Below are 12149 nucleotides of genomic sequence, written 5' to 3' on the forward strand. Positions count from 1 at the left end.
GCAATCCGAGAAGGTCCCCAGGGACGCGGAGCGCCGCCGCCGGGCCTGCAGCCGGCGGGACGACGCGGAGGACGCGAGCCGGAAGAAACTGCGGCCCCCGCGCTCCCCCACGCCCCCCTCCGGCAGCCGTGTGCCTGGCCCCCCACCTCCGAGCCCCGGGCGACGCGGGCTGGGACCGCCGGGGCCGCCGTGCTCCCGTCTCTCGCGTTCGCTCCGGAATCACGCCGGGCCCTAGCTGGGGGCCCAGGTGCAAACGCGCTTTCGGGGGTTGAAATACAGCGGTGCGCGCATTCCCGGCGGACACGAATTCCCAGCCCCAGGCGCCCCGGGCAGGGGTGTTTGGCGTCCAGTGCAATTGCCCGAGATAAGGAGTGAGCCTTCCGAGTGTTTGGGATTCGTCCGCACGGAGATCTACGTGCCCAGCCGAGACCTAAAACTAACCCCGAGCGTGACCTCGGCTGGCTGCTCCGCGCGGAGCGCCGCGACCGGGACTTCCCTGGCAGCCTCCGCCCTGGCAGCCTCCGTCCGGCCCGATCCCCACCTAGTCCTCTGGAAGCGAGGGGTGGCAGTCCCTTCGCTGCTGTGCATCCGGAGCTAGGTGGACACTGGGGAGAAGCTGCCAACGCAAACAGAAAGCTTTCACAGTTAGAAACCGAAGCCCTGACTGTTAGTAGGGCCGAGTGCACGATGCCCCTTCGCCCCTAGGGAGGCCGAACGCGCTCCACCAGGGCCCCAATCTCTCTGGGGGAGAGAATCTCAGAGTTACCTGCCCCGGTAACAACAGGCAGGTGAGCAGGTCTAGGATTACCTAAAAGAATCCCTTCTGCAGGATAAACCAACCGCATCGCAGCCCCCTCGGTTCTTTGGCTTTGTCCTGTGTCACTTCCAGGTTGTGGAACCAGCGCACGGGTATGTTGGGCTTTATTTGCTGGATGTCTCTTTGGAACACCCCCTCCCTGGCACAGCCTAGACTGGAGCGGCTAAGGGGCGGCGTCAGGTAGTCTCTGATCTCTTGGAAGATGGTAGAATCCAAGGTCAAAGTCTGGTGAACACTAGCTGTCAATCACCCCACTTAACGCTGAGCACGTCCTGCTTGGATCCTAGAACCGCTTAGATCTGAAAGGACTGAACTTTTGGGGTCTGTCTCAGGAATTCAGGTCAGCTGAAGGCAGACTGGGAAGAGCTTACATTAAACTAAAAAAAGAAAAAAGGGGGGAAAAGGTTGTAGATGTGTGCTGCTCTGCTATGTATCAGGTACTTTTACAAATTATTTTTTGAGCCGTCCTATCAATATTCATGAGAATAACAAATCATTTGTTTCCGCAGATTCTTCCTCTGTGTCTTAAAGAGGTTAAGTTACTTGCCCAAAGTCACACAGTTAGTAAAGCACAGTTAGGTTCTGAAGACCGGTGTGTATAGCAACCAAACCTTATGTCCAATTTTCACCATGCTACACAGAAAAATAATGAAATCAACAGGCGAAGCAAAAGCATTTTCAAGCAATAATTAAAGGAGGAAAAAAATCAGGAAGAAGCGGAGAGGAAGAATGTCATGCAAAGTAAACTAGTAAGTCTACTGTTCAAAGAAAGAAAAACCCAAAAACAAAAACCAAACCGTACTAGGTGGTAGACTGGAAATATCCAAGGCAAGGAAAGCACTCTCGTAGGGACACCAGGAGATTTTACACCGAGATGGTAAGATTTGGTCAGTCCCTTTGAAGTCACTTTGGAATCGTCTTAATCAAAAGTGAATAGGCTGGCCTGTGCACTGTTATGTGGTCATCCGATAAACTTGAACGTACGCATTCAACATCTAATCACACGTAAAGGAGGCCACATTCTGCAAGCGTGTCTCTACAACTAAGAGAGAAAGCTCAAGGACAGATGTTTTAAATAAGAAATACTGGAAATCGACTGTCCTTCTGAGATTAGAGTTCTCGAGGTAAAATTTCCCACGTCCTAAATGCTGAGTATGGTCTTTCCAAGACTGCCTAATCAATTGTTCAATGCTGAGAAAGTCACTGATAATTACAAGCCAAATACCACTCAGGAAAGGCAGAGGCTGGCTTTCTTTTTCATGCGGAAGGTCATCTTCCAGGTCACAGTGCCCTCCACGCCCCAGGAACCAAGGGCAGTGAGAGTATCAGGAACTCACCGCTTCATCTAATCCGGCTCATGCCCAGTACCCATGGGTCACACACGAGGCTCCACTGTGGCCAAGACAGCCTCAAAGGAGAGCAGAAGCCTGGCACTGTGCCCTTCCACACCCGGCCAGACTTCCCAAGAAGTGATTTGTGCCACGAGCAGGATTGCGACCCTGTTTTTGAGCTCAGCGAACCAAGCCAGCAAAGGAGAAATCAGTCTCCGTGCTAAACAGGAAGGAAATGAGATGAACTGCCTAGTAAGCTATGAAGAGGAGTCTGCTGACATCATCACAGGCATTCAGGGAAGGAGGGATGATCCTACACGGGAGGGAAGTCAGCACGTGACAAGGAGTAAAAGGACCGAGGGAAAGTAAAAGAACCAGGCTGACAACTGGGTTGTCTCCGTTTCTTTTCCTCCTTCCTGTCTGTCTGAACCATCCATTATCCACAAAAGGACAAATCTGTATGATGATGCTACTTACACAAGGACTCTAGAATAGGCAAATTCATTGAGACAGAAAATAGAATGGAGGCTACCAGAGACGACAGGGGTAGAAATGGGAAATTGTTGTGTCATGGGTACAGTTTCTGCCTGGGATGGTAAGAAAGTTCTGGAGATGGATAATGGTGATGGTTGCCCATGACTGCAAATGTACTTAATGGCACTGAATTGGATACTTACAAATGGTTAAAGTAGTAAATTTTACGTTCTGTCTATTTTACCGTAACAAGGTATGTGTGTATGTATGTATATACATGTGTATAAATATATATTGAAAATGCATAGTATATATGTTATATATGATAAATATTATATACAAAATATATGTAATATTATAAACATATATTATACAGCATGCTAAGAGATGGCTTCTGCCCCCGGAAACTCTTTCCTTGAATTTTCATAAGTCTTGCCATGTTTTGCATTCCCTTAGGGGTGCCAGAGCCTCGCTTTGGGTTTGCCACACTCCTCATTCCAAAGGAGGAGTAATTCTGCCATTTTACTACTTGCTTCTCCGGTGATAGGTAGCTTGGGGTCTGTGGGGGCATGTTCAGAAATGCCACCTTCTGAAAAAGGATCTACTTTTCAGAGACAGAGGAAACTAAAAGATGTTTTAAAAAACAGAAAATTGGGGTGCTTGGGTGGCTTAGTTGGTCAAGCAACCGACTTCAGCTCAGGTCACAATCTCATGGTTTGTGGGTTCGAACCCCATGTTGGACTCTGTGCTGACAGCTCAGAGCCTGGAGCCTGCTTCGGATTCTGTGTCTCCCTCTCTCTCTGCCCCTCCCCAGCTCATGCTCTCTCTCTGTCTCAAAAATAAACATTTAAAAAATATATATTAAAAAAATAAAAATAAAACCCACAAAATTTAACTGAGTAAATTTAAAGATTTAATTGACTTTATTGAAGGATTCATGAATCAGGTAGCATCTTCTCCAGCTAACAGGAGGGAGCTGTCAGGGTCTGCACCAAAAGGGGAGGCTTTTGAAGACAGGAAGGGGGTGGTACAAGGAAGCCATAAACAAAAGAAAGGATTATTTCTGGCAAGGTTACTTTCCTCTGGGGGGAAAGGTGCGGGGGGGGGGGGGGGGGGGGGGGCGGGCTTCTCACCCAGACTAACTTCACTAGTGCTGATCAGTTCATTCCAGATTGGCTGGAGGACACATTCACAGGCGTCCCGGAAACTGTAAGGAACTCTTGGTTTACTCTGGTGGGGACAGATGACTCCATTTTGAGCCTGTTGTTCCTTTGGTAACAAGCCAAAGTATGGTGGGCCTGGGTGAAAACGTTTGTCTCCAGCCAGCCAGGAATACCAAGACCCAGCACCCCCGGCTTCAGGCAAACCTGGACCACCAGGGTCAGCCTATGCTAGTGGAGATGGCAAGATGAAGGACAGGTGCCCTGGGTCTGATGGATACTCAGTAACCTTGTCCTTAGTCCCCTCGTCCTCTCCCCGTCCTCTCTGAAGATGCCTTGGTGGGGCTAGTAGAACCAGAGCTGTACCAGTTCTGTGGTGTCTTTTCACAAGAAATGTGGCATACGTAAAATTTTGGGGTCCCACATGAGAGCAAGCATACACAGTAATCTGCCGCTAGAACTAAAACATGAAGTTGTTTGTATTCTGTCTTGCCCTCTGGATTGTGGACCCAGGGGGACCCTCCTAAATTCTGAATTTCTTACCCCACAACCTCCCCCCCCCTGCCCGCCAGACCTGGGCCTGTACGTCACATGTTTCTGGTGTTCCATGTATTTGTTAACTGCTCACGTGGCTTGTGAGGTGTGATTTGGATGCCATCTCACAAAAGGAAAAGATATTAGGCTGAATTTATCCCATGTTTGGAAACACTTGAAGTGTCCAATATTCAGTTGCTTAGTCAACATTTAAAGTGTTCTTTACTGTGATCTCAGCCCAATTTCCAGTCTCTTCTCTCCCTCGTTTCTCAATTACACTAATACCCTCAATGGCCCACCTCTGGGAATATTCTTCACTGTTTTCTACCTTTGTATCTCAAGCCATTGACCACATCTTATATTTTTCAATTTGGCTTCCCAGAGATGACCTGGTACCTCAGTGTTTCTTCTCCGACATTTTGTTAGTCTTTCTGGTAGCCTTCTTTTCCTGTGTAGATAATTCCTTAAGTCATTTCTATATGGACTGTTTGATAAGGAAAGGCTAAAATGTCTAGGTTATATCCTGTGAGGCTGGTAGGAATCTTTCTCTGGAACTTGGATACAGAAAGGAAGGAAAGAAAGAAAAGAAGGAAGGAAAGGAAGGAAGGAAGGAAGGAAGGAAGGAAGGAAGGAAGGAAGGAAGGAAGGAAGGAGGAAGGAAGGAAGGAAGGAAGGAAGGAAGGAAGAAGGAAAGAGAGAGAGAGAGAAAGAGAGAGAAAGGAAGAAAGAAAGAAAGAGAAAGAAAGAAAAGAAAGAGAAAAAGGAAAAAAGAAAAGAAAAGTTACCTTATTTTAAACATTATTTTCTACATCAGATTCAGTTGACTTGGTCTCCCCACTTGAAAAGGTAGCAAGAAAAACATGCCATGTGTTAGCCAGCCTTGCCCCCTCTCAAAAGTTTCTCAAGAGCCCAAGTGCCTATGGAACATCAGAGGGAAAATTTCTGGTCTCTTCCATCATGGTCACTATAGAGATCCTAATTTTTGCAATTTATTCATTTGAGCGGCTCCATCACTCTATCCCAAGTGCGGGCACAGGGCCCGGCACCAGGCTCAGGGATTCAGTCACTCAGCATTCGGACGCTGCCCCTTCAGAGAAGAAGCTCTCACAGACCCTTTATGCTGTTCCCATTAGAAAACAAAAAGGCAGGGGCGCCTGGGTGGCTCCGTTGGTTAAGCATCAGACTCTTGATTTCAGCTCAGGTCACGGTCTCACAGATTGTGAGATGGAGCCCCGCATGGGGTTCTGTGCTGACCGGCTCCATGCCGTGGGGTTCTCTCCCCTTCTCTCCCTCTGGCCCTCCCGCAAGTGCATAGCAATACACACAGACTCCCTCTCTCTATCTAAATAAGTAAATAAACTTTAAAAAAAAATCTTCTCTTTGAAGAAGCCACTTCCCACTCAGGCAACTCCTGCCTTTCTGCTTACCGTACCACACAAACCAATTAAATTAAATACACAATGTCTTAACTCCGCCCTGGGGTACTCAAAGCCCTACTGATCCTCCTGGGGGTGGAGAGAAAAGTGGTCTCATTCTTTGGGTTTTTCTGCAAAGCCCTAAAAATCAAACAAGTGCATTTCTTAAGTTATCATGAACAATAAAGTACAAATATATTCTCAATAAGTTATTTTGCCACATTAAGGTATAATCTTTTAATATGCTGGTAAAATGAATACCGTCAGAGACTGGTCTCCAGTCGGAAGAGGAGGCTCTCTGTAGCAGAGATGGATTCAACCAACAGCTTCTCTCTCTTTTTTAATTAAAAATTATTTTTAATGTTTATTTATTTTTGAGACAGAGCATGAGCGGGGGAGGGGCAGAGAGAGAGAGAGACACACAGAATCTGAAGCAGGTTCCAGGCCCCGAGCTGTCAGCACAGAGCCTGATGTAGGGCTCAAACTCACAAACTGTGAGATCATGACCTGAGCTGAAGTCAGAAGCTTAATCAACTGAGTCACCCAGGCGCCCCATACTAACTTCTATTTAAAAGTAGATTTTCTGTGTCAGTTTGCTGACCAGCCACCCAGTAGGCATTCTCACCTACTCCATTCCCCCCAAATTTTATTTTTCATAGTAAATAGTAATAAACTACCATTCCCCCTTGTCGGTTAATCTCCACTGAGTTTGGTCAAATTAAGTCAGTCCTGTAATAGGGAGAGGAATTGTCCCCAAAGACGTCCACATCTTAATCCCCAGAACCTGTAATTATGTCATGTTACATGGCAAAGGAGAATGAAGATTGCAGCTAGAATTAAGGTTGCTAAGCAACTGACTCCAACATGAGAAGATGATCCTAGACCATTCACCTGTCCCAATATAATCACAAGTGTCCTCATAAGTAAAAGAGAGAGGCAGGAGAGCCAGAGAAATGCAATGTGACAAAGATCTGGCCAGCCATTGCTGGCTTTGAAGATGAAAGCAGCCCCTGAGCCAAAGAATGAACGCAATCTCTAGAAGCAGGAACAGACAAGGAAATAGTTCTTCCCCAGAGCCTCCGGAAGGAACACAGCCATGCTGACCCCTTGATTTTAAGCCAGTGAGACCCATTTCAGAATTTCGGACCTTCAGAATTATATGATAATAAATTTGTATTGTTTTAAGTTACAGACCTCAAGAGACTGATTTTGGTTGCACTGCTGAAATGCAGTGTTTGGAGCTACAATATAATATCCTCGCCAAGTGGTTTCCTGGATTCCATTGGAAATATCTCAGTTTTTTCTCTCTAATCATGAAAGTGCTTTGAACATAATATAGGCTCTTAAAAGTATCCACTGAATAAAGAAATTTTGGTGAAATATAGTGTCTGCAAGCCATAATTGGTCTATCTTTGATAGCCTGGAACTTTGGGGAACTTTAGCCATCTCTCTCTCTGGCTAGTTGTGAATGAATGCCTCTGCTATCAAGACATTGGTAGTTAAATCGTATGGACTTCAAGTAACAGAATTTGTGGCAGTAACACCCAGCTCTCTCTTCCGCTTACAGAGAAAATGTGGATTCAATTTAAAAATCAATGTCAGTCTTAGCAGACAGTAGTGACTTCCCCCATACGAGGGAAAGTTTCATTTCTACCCCGGGGTATGAGGAAGTTCTTTAGGCTGGCTGGTGACAGAACTTGTGACATTCTTGTTAACATAGCTGACACCCGTATCACGTACAACATGAAACCCTAGGTCGGTTTGAAGAAGGAAAGACAAGTAGAGCATTTCAATGAATCATTACAGAAGTTGGTCAACTAAGAAAGGCTCCCAAGAGTCCTATTGTCATTCTCTGGTGTTGGAGTTGCTGTCAGAGTCCAACCAAGTGTAAACAAAGAGGTCTCTTGAAAAAGGCAGCTAGTTGAAAGTTGCTGACTGAGGAGCTCTCCTGGGCAGAGCTCTGCTTCTTGAGTTCAGCTGTGTAGAGAGCTGGCACTCTGACCCAGCCACAGGCTTATTGGAGCCCGGGGGCCTCTCTTCTTAATGCTCCTCATTTCTAACTAGTAGCTTTCAGGCCGTCCTGTTTCAGGTAGCAGAAACATGCGCAACACAAAGAAGAAGAAGAAAGTCTGGCTGATTCCTGTTGCTGCTCTAAGTTGGGTTTGGGTGAAACACAAGAGGGGAGGGTGAGGAGAGGGGGTTGGAAGGGAGACTCTAAGGCCACATTGGAGCTTCAGCCCAGGGGCAGGGGGAGCTACAGAAGGCTTCTGGACAGTGGGACATGATCAAGTTCGGAGCCTGCTGATGTTTGCATTTTCCTCCCTTGGTGATCTAATTCATCTTGAGTTCTTAAGTTTCATGTGCACGGGAATCCCCTTAGTCCTGAAAAAAAAAAAAAAACACCTGCAGATTCTGACCCAGTAGTTCTCAGGTGGAGTCCCTGATGCTATAAGGTCTGATGCCAGGACTGCTGAGCCCAAGACCATATTTCCAGCAGCAAAGGCCGAAACAGGATCTCTTGTGAGCATCCACCATTGATTTGTTTTCAGAGCCTGTGAGGAGGCAAGCAGGCAGCTGGAGGGTGTACACAATGCTCTTTTCCATTTTCAAATAGCTGTGTATTTTCCTGGGGTGACCTAAGAGTCCAGGCAGAGAACATTGTGGCAATGTCCTTAGTCATTCTTTCTGAGTCCTTCGTTTGTTCTGGACTATTACTCAGACTCTCTGCACTTTCGGCTCAGAACTCTCTGTCTTGTCCTGCGCTCCATGTGCTTAGTTATAAGTAGGCTTTGAAATTTCTTTTTCCTAATGTCTTAAGCAGGATTGAATTCTCTGTTTCTTGAAATTGACATCAAGCCAAGAACATAAGATTCTTCAAAAATGACAATCATGCCTTGGTTTGAATCATTTAGAGATGTGAAGGAAGGTTGCAGAAAAATAAATCAGGTCCTTCAAACTGATATTGCCAAGAGAAACACAGGATGTGTCAGGTCTTTGTTTTGTCAATATAGTAGACACCATTATATAGATATACAGTACAAATGACATGATAGATGTAATGTACTGAGCATAACATCTGGTACACAAGAAGCATCCAATATACATTGGATGTATTTTGGACTTTGTAATTTACTATATTATAGTGCATTAAACTTAGGTTTTCTCTTCCTTCTAACCTCAGAAAGACAGTATAATTCATTAGTTAATGGTCAAGTATGCCTAGCCAATGCTACGCCTTGGACAAGGTAGGTCTTGAGCCTTCATTCTCTTCTTCATAAAATGGACAGAATTCCAATAACATGTAGCATATAGGGTTAGACATCCAGACCTCAGCACAGGGTCTCGCGTGAAGTTAACTATTGGTGTGAAGATCGTAGCAAAGCTACTTTCTGGTTTTTCCCTACCTCATATTTCTTTTTTTTTTTTAATGTTTTTATTTATTTTTTAGAGAGAGAGAGACAGCACAAACAGGGGAGGATCAGAGAGAGAGGGAGACACAGAATCCGAAGACAGGCTCCAGGCTCTGAGCTAGCTCTCAACACAGAGCCTGACGTGGGGCTCAAACCCACAAACTGTGGGAATATAACCTGAGCTGCAGTTGAACGCTTAACCAACTGAGTCACCCAGGTGCCCCTACATTCATATTTCTTAAGGACCGAGCCCCAAACACCTCATGTTCCATCAGACTCTTTCTGACTCTCAACATCTAAGCTTCCAAGAGTCGCATACTTTGGAAATTAAGGAAAAATAGGCACCCCTCCCTAATAGACTGAGATGCAGATTTGAAGACATGGGACCTTCTTTATGCCAGCCTTTTACTGATTATCATAATGAAAACGTAACTTGCCAAAGTTTGTCTTTGGTATTGGTGTATATTCCTCACAGATAAGTTAGGGACAATGGGGACTAATTTTTGTGCTCTGTCAAGGACACAAAACAAAAGACAGTATAAATGAAGAGTATTTATTTAACTTTGGCAAGATATTTAAGGTCTCTAAGCCTCAGTTTGCTTAATTATAAAGTGTGCTACCTGGTAAAAGTATCTACTTCAAAATAGTGATTATGAAGATTAACAGAGAAATATGATACGTAGTACTACTCGTATAATAAATACTTAGTTCATTATTAATAGTGCTGATGATTTCATTAAACCTTACTTTCCCTACCTGTAAAAAAGGATAACAACACCTATTATATAGGTTTTTATGAAGATTGAATGGGATAATAGTCTACAGTTCTCAGGCCTAATTTCAACCACGGGGCAGTGTTTGCAACATACAATGCCAAGACATTCTCAGACACCAGCAGGGTGTCCAAGAATCCAGCTCAATTCTGGCACCATCTACCCAGATACACCTTCCACGGGTTAAGGGCTCCATCCCACAAGACTGCCTTCCACCCCCAACCGCACTTCAGATTCCAGTCTCTGGTCCCAGGCCACTACCTGCGATTCTATCCGACTGGCTACAGATGAGAAGTTCCAGTGACTTCTTCCGTAGGGCCCATTAGTTTGCTCGAGCTACTCACAGAACTCTGGGAAATGCTTCCTTATATTTACCAATTTCTGAAAGGTTATGGTAAGGACACAAATGAGTAGCCAGATGAACAGATGCACAGGGTGATGTGCTGAACTAAAGTACCTCTGTCCTCGTGGAATTTGGGGACTGGTTTGGTGGTCTGAGGAAGCATTCTGTTTCCCAAGTGTAGAAACTCTCTGAAAAATACCAAAAAGCTATCCTTTAGGTTTTTAATGGAGGCTTCATTACATAATCATGATTGACTAGGTCATGGGTTGATTCAACTGCCCACACTCCCCTCTCTGTGCCCAAGGGTGGGACTAAAAGTTCCAAACCTTTAATCACATGGCTCATATGTCTGATTACCAGATGCCTTCCCCCATCTGGTGTAGGTCCAAAAGTCACATTCATTAATAATAAGATGCCCAATACACCTGTATGGCTCTGAAGTATTTTTAGGAACCATGGATAAAGACCACAGAAATCTATATATCTAAGAAATATATTTGGCCCTCCAAATGGCCAAAATTTGTATTCCTTGGAAACCATTACATTACAAACCATTACATATTTTAAAATATGTGTGGTACATTTCTGATACATTATAAGAACTTAATAAATGTTAATTTTTAAAATTTTTGTTTAATGTATATTTAGTCTTGAGAGAGAGAGAAAGTGAGCAGGGAACAAGCAGAGAAAGAGGGATCAGAAGTAGACTCCAGGCTTTGAGTTGTCAGCACAGAGCCCAATGCGGAGCTTGAACTAATGGACCCTTAGATGATGCCCTGAGTCAAAGTCAGATGCTTAACTGACTGAGCCACCCAGGCACCCCCAAAATGTTAGTTTTTTTTAATAGAGAAACTTCTATTAGTTGCTTGCTTCACTAACCCTACACAATACACACACACACACACACACACACACACAGACACATGCACACACACACACACACACACACACATGCATATATGGTTTTCCCTGGTCTGCACTGACACTGTTGAATCAGGAGAAAAATCTACACGTTGTTTCATGAACCTGTGTACTGCTTGAGGTCTTCTGAAAGACTCAAGTCCAGTCATAGAGATGTGTGCCATCAAACTTATTGAATAGATTTAAAATGAATATTTTAAATTCTTTTCCTTTAATAACATTCTACTTGGTAAGGCAGAGAAACAGATGCTAGTTGTCCTGTATTCATTTTTTTCCCCTAATCCAAACGGAAGTCATAAATGACATAAAGTGAAACGTGAAGATTTCCTTATAGTGTTGTTCTCTCCTTTCCAGTTACTGCCATAAAAAGCGTCTTGCTTGTCTTCTAAATTCTCATAAAGCTTAACTGATCCTTATCCATTTAATCTCGGATCTTTTCCCTTTCAGTGACTCAGACATCATTCTTTTTTACAGACTTTCATATTTAGATTTATGAGTAACATAGTAATAAGTCCCAATAAATGTCTTTTTTTCTAAACAAAGAGTCATTTGTTCAAGTGGTTAAATAAAGTAATTACTCAATACATTTCCCCTCTTCCACATACTTTTAACAAGAGAACTGTGTACTGTGTCGATGACAGAAAGCGTTAGAATATAAGTGATGTGTGTTTTTGATCTTGGGGAAGATATTTCAGCTCTCTCAGACTTAGTCTGTTCATCTGTAAAGTGCACACGGTAGGAGTGCCTATTTCAGATAGAGCGACTATGAAAACTCAGTAGACAATGCATATTTACTGCAGTCCTAGCTTTGCTTTATGTAATTGATTATCTTTAAAAGATATCTATGTGCCCATATAGTGCTCCATGTCGTCTTGTTTACAGGGCTCTTCAATCCTTTGTGTGGGTCCACGTAGGGCTGGAGTAGAGCGTAGGGTCATCAGGTCTGTGCCTTTCCCGTCTACACCCACAGG

At 44.4% G+C, this 12149-nt stretch overlaps 1 protein-coding gene across 1 annotated transcript in view; it reads right to left on the reverse strand.

Moving 5' to 3' along the window:
* Positions 1-2178, reverse strand: part of RUBCNL (rubicon like autophagy enhancer) — a 44390-nt gene extending 42212 nt beyond the window's left edge. The window contains exon 1 of the mRNA XM_029936734.1: positions 2155-2178. The gene's annotated coding sequence lies outside the window, so the exon portion shown is untranslated. The remainder of the gene's footprint in view (positions 1-2154) is intronic.
* Between the last annotated feature and the right edge of the window lie 9971 nt (positions 2179-12149).

Source organism: Suricata suricatta, chromosome 4, assembly GCF_006229205.1.
Source record: "Suricata suricatta isolate VVHF042 chromosome 4, meerkat_22Aug2017_6uvM2_HiC, whole genome shotgun sequence".
Taxonomy (NCBI): Eukaryota; Metazoa; Chordata; class Mammalia; order Carnivora; family Herpestidae; genus Suricata; species Suricata suricatta.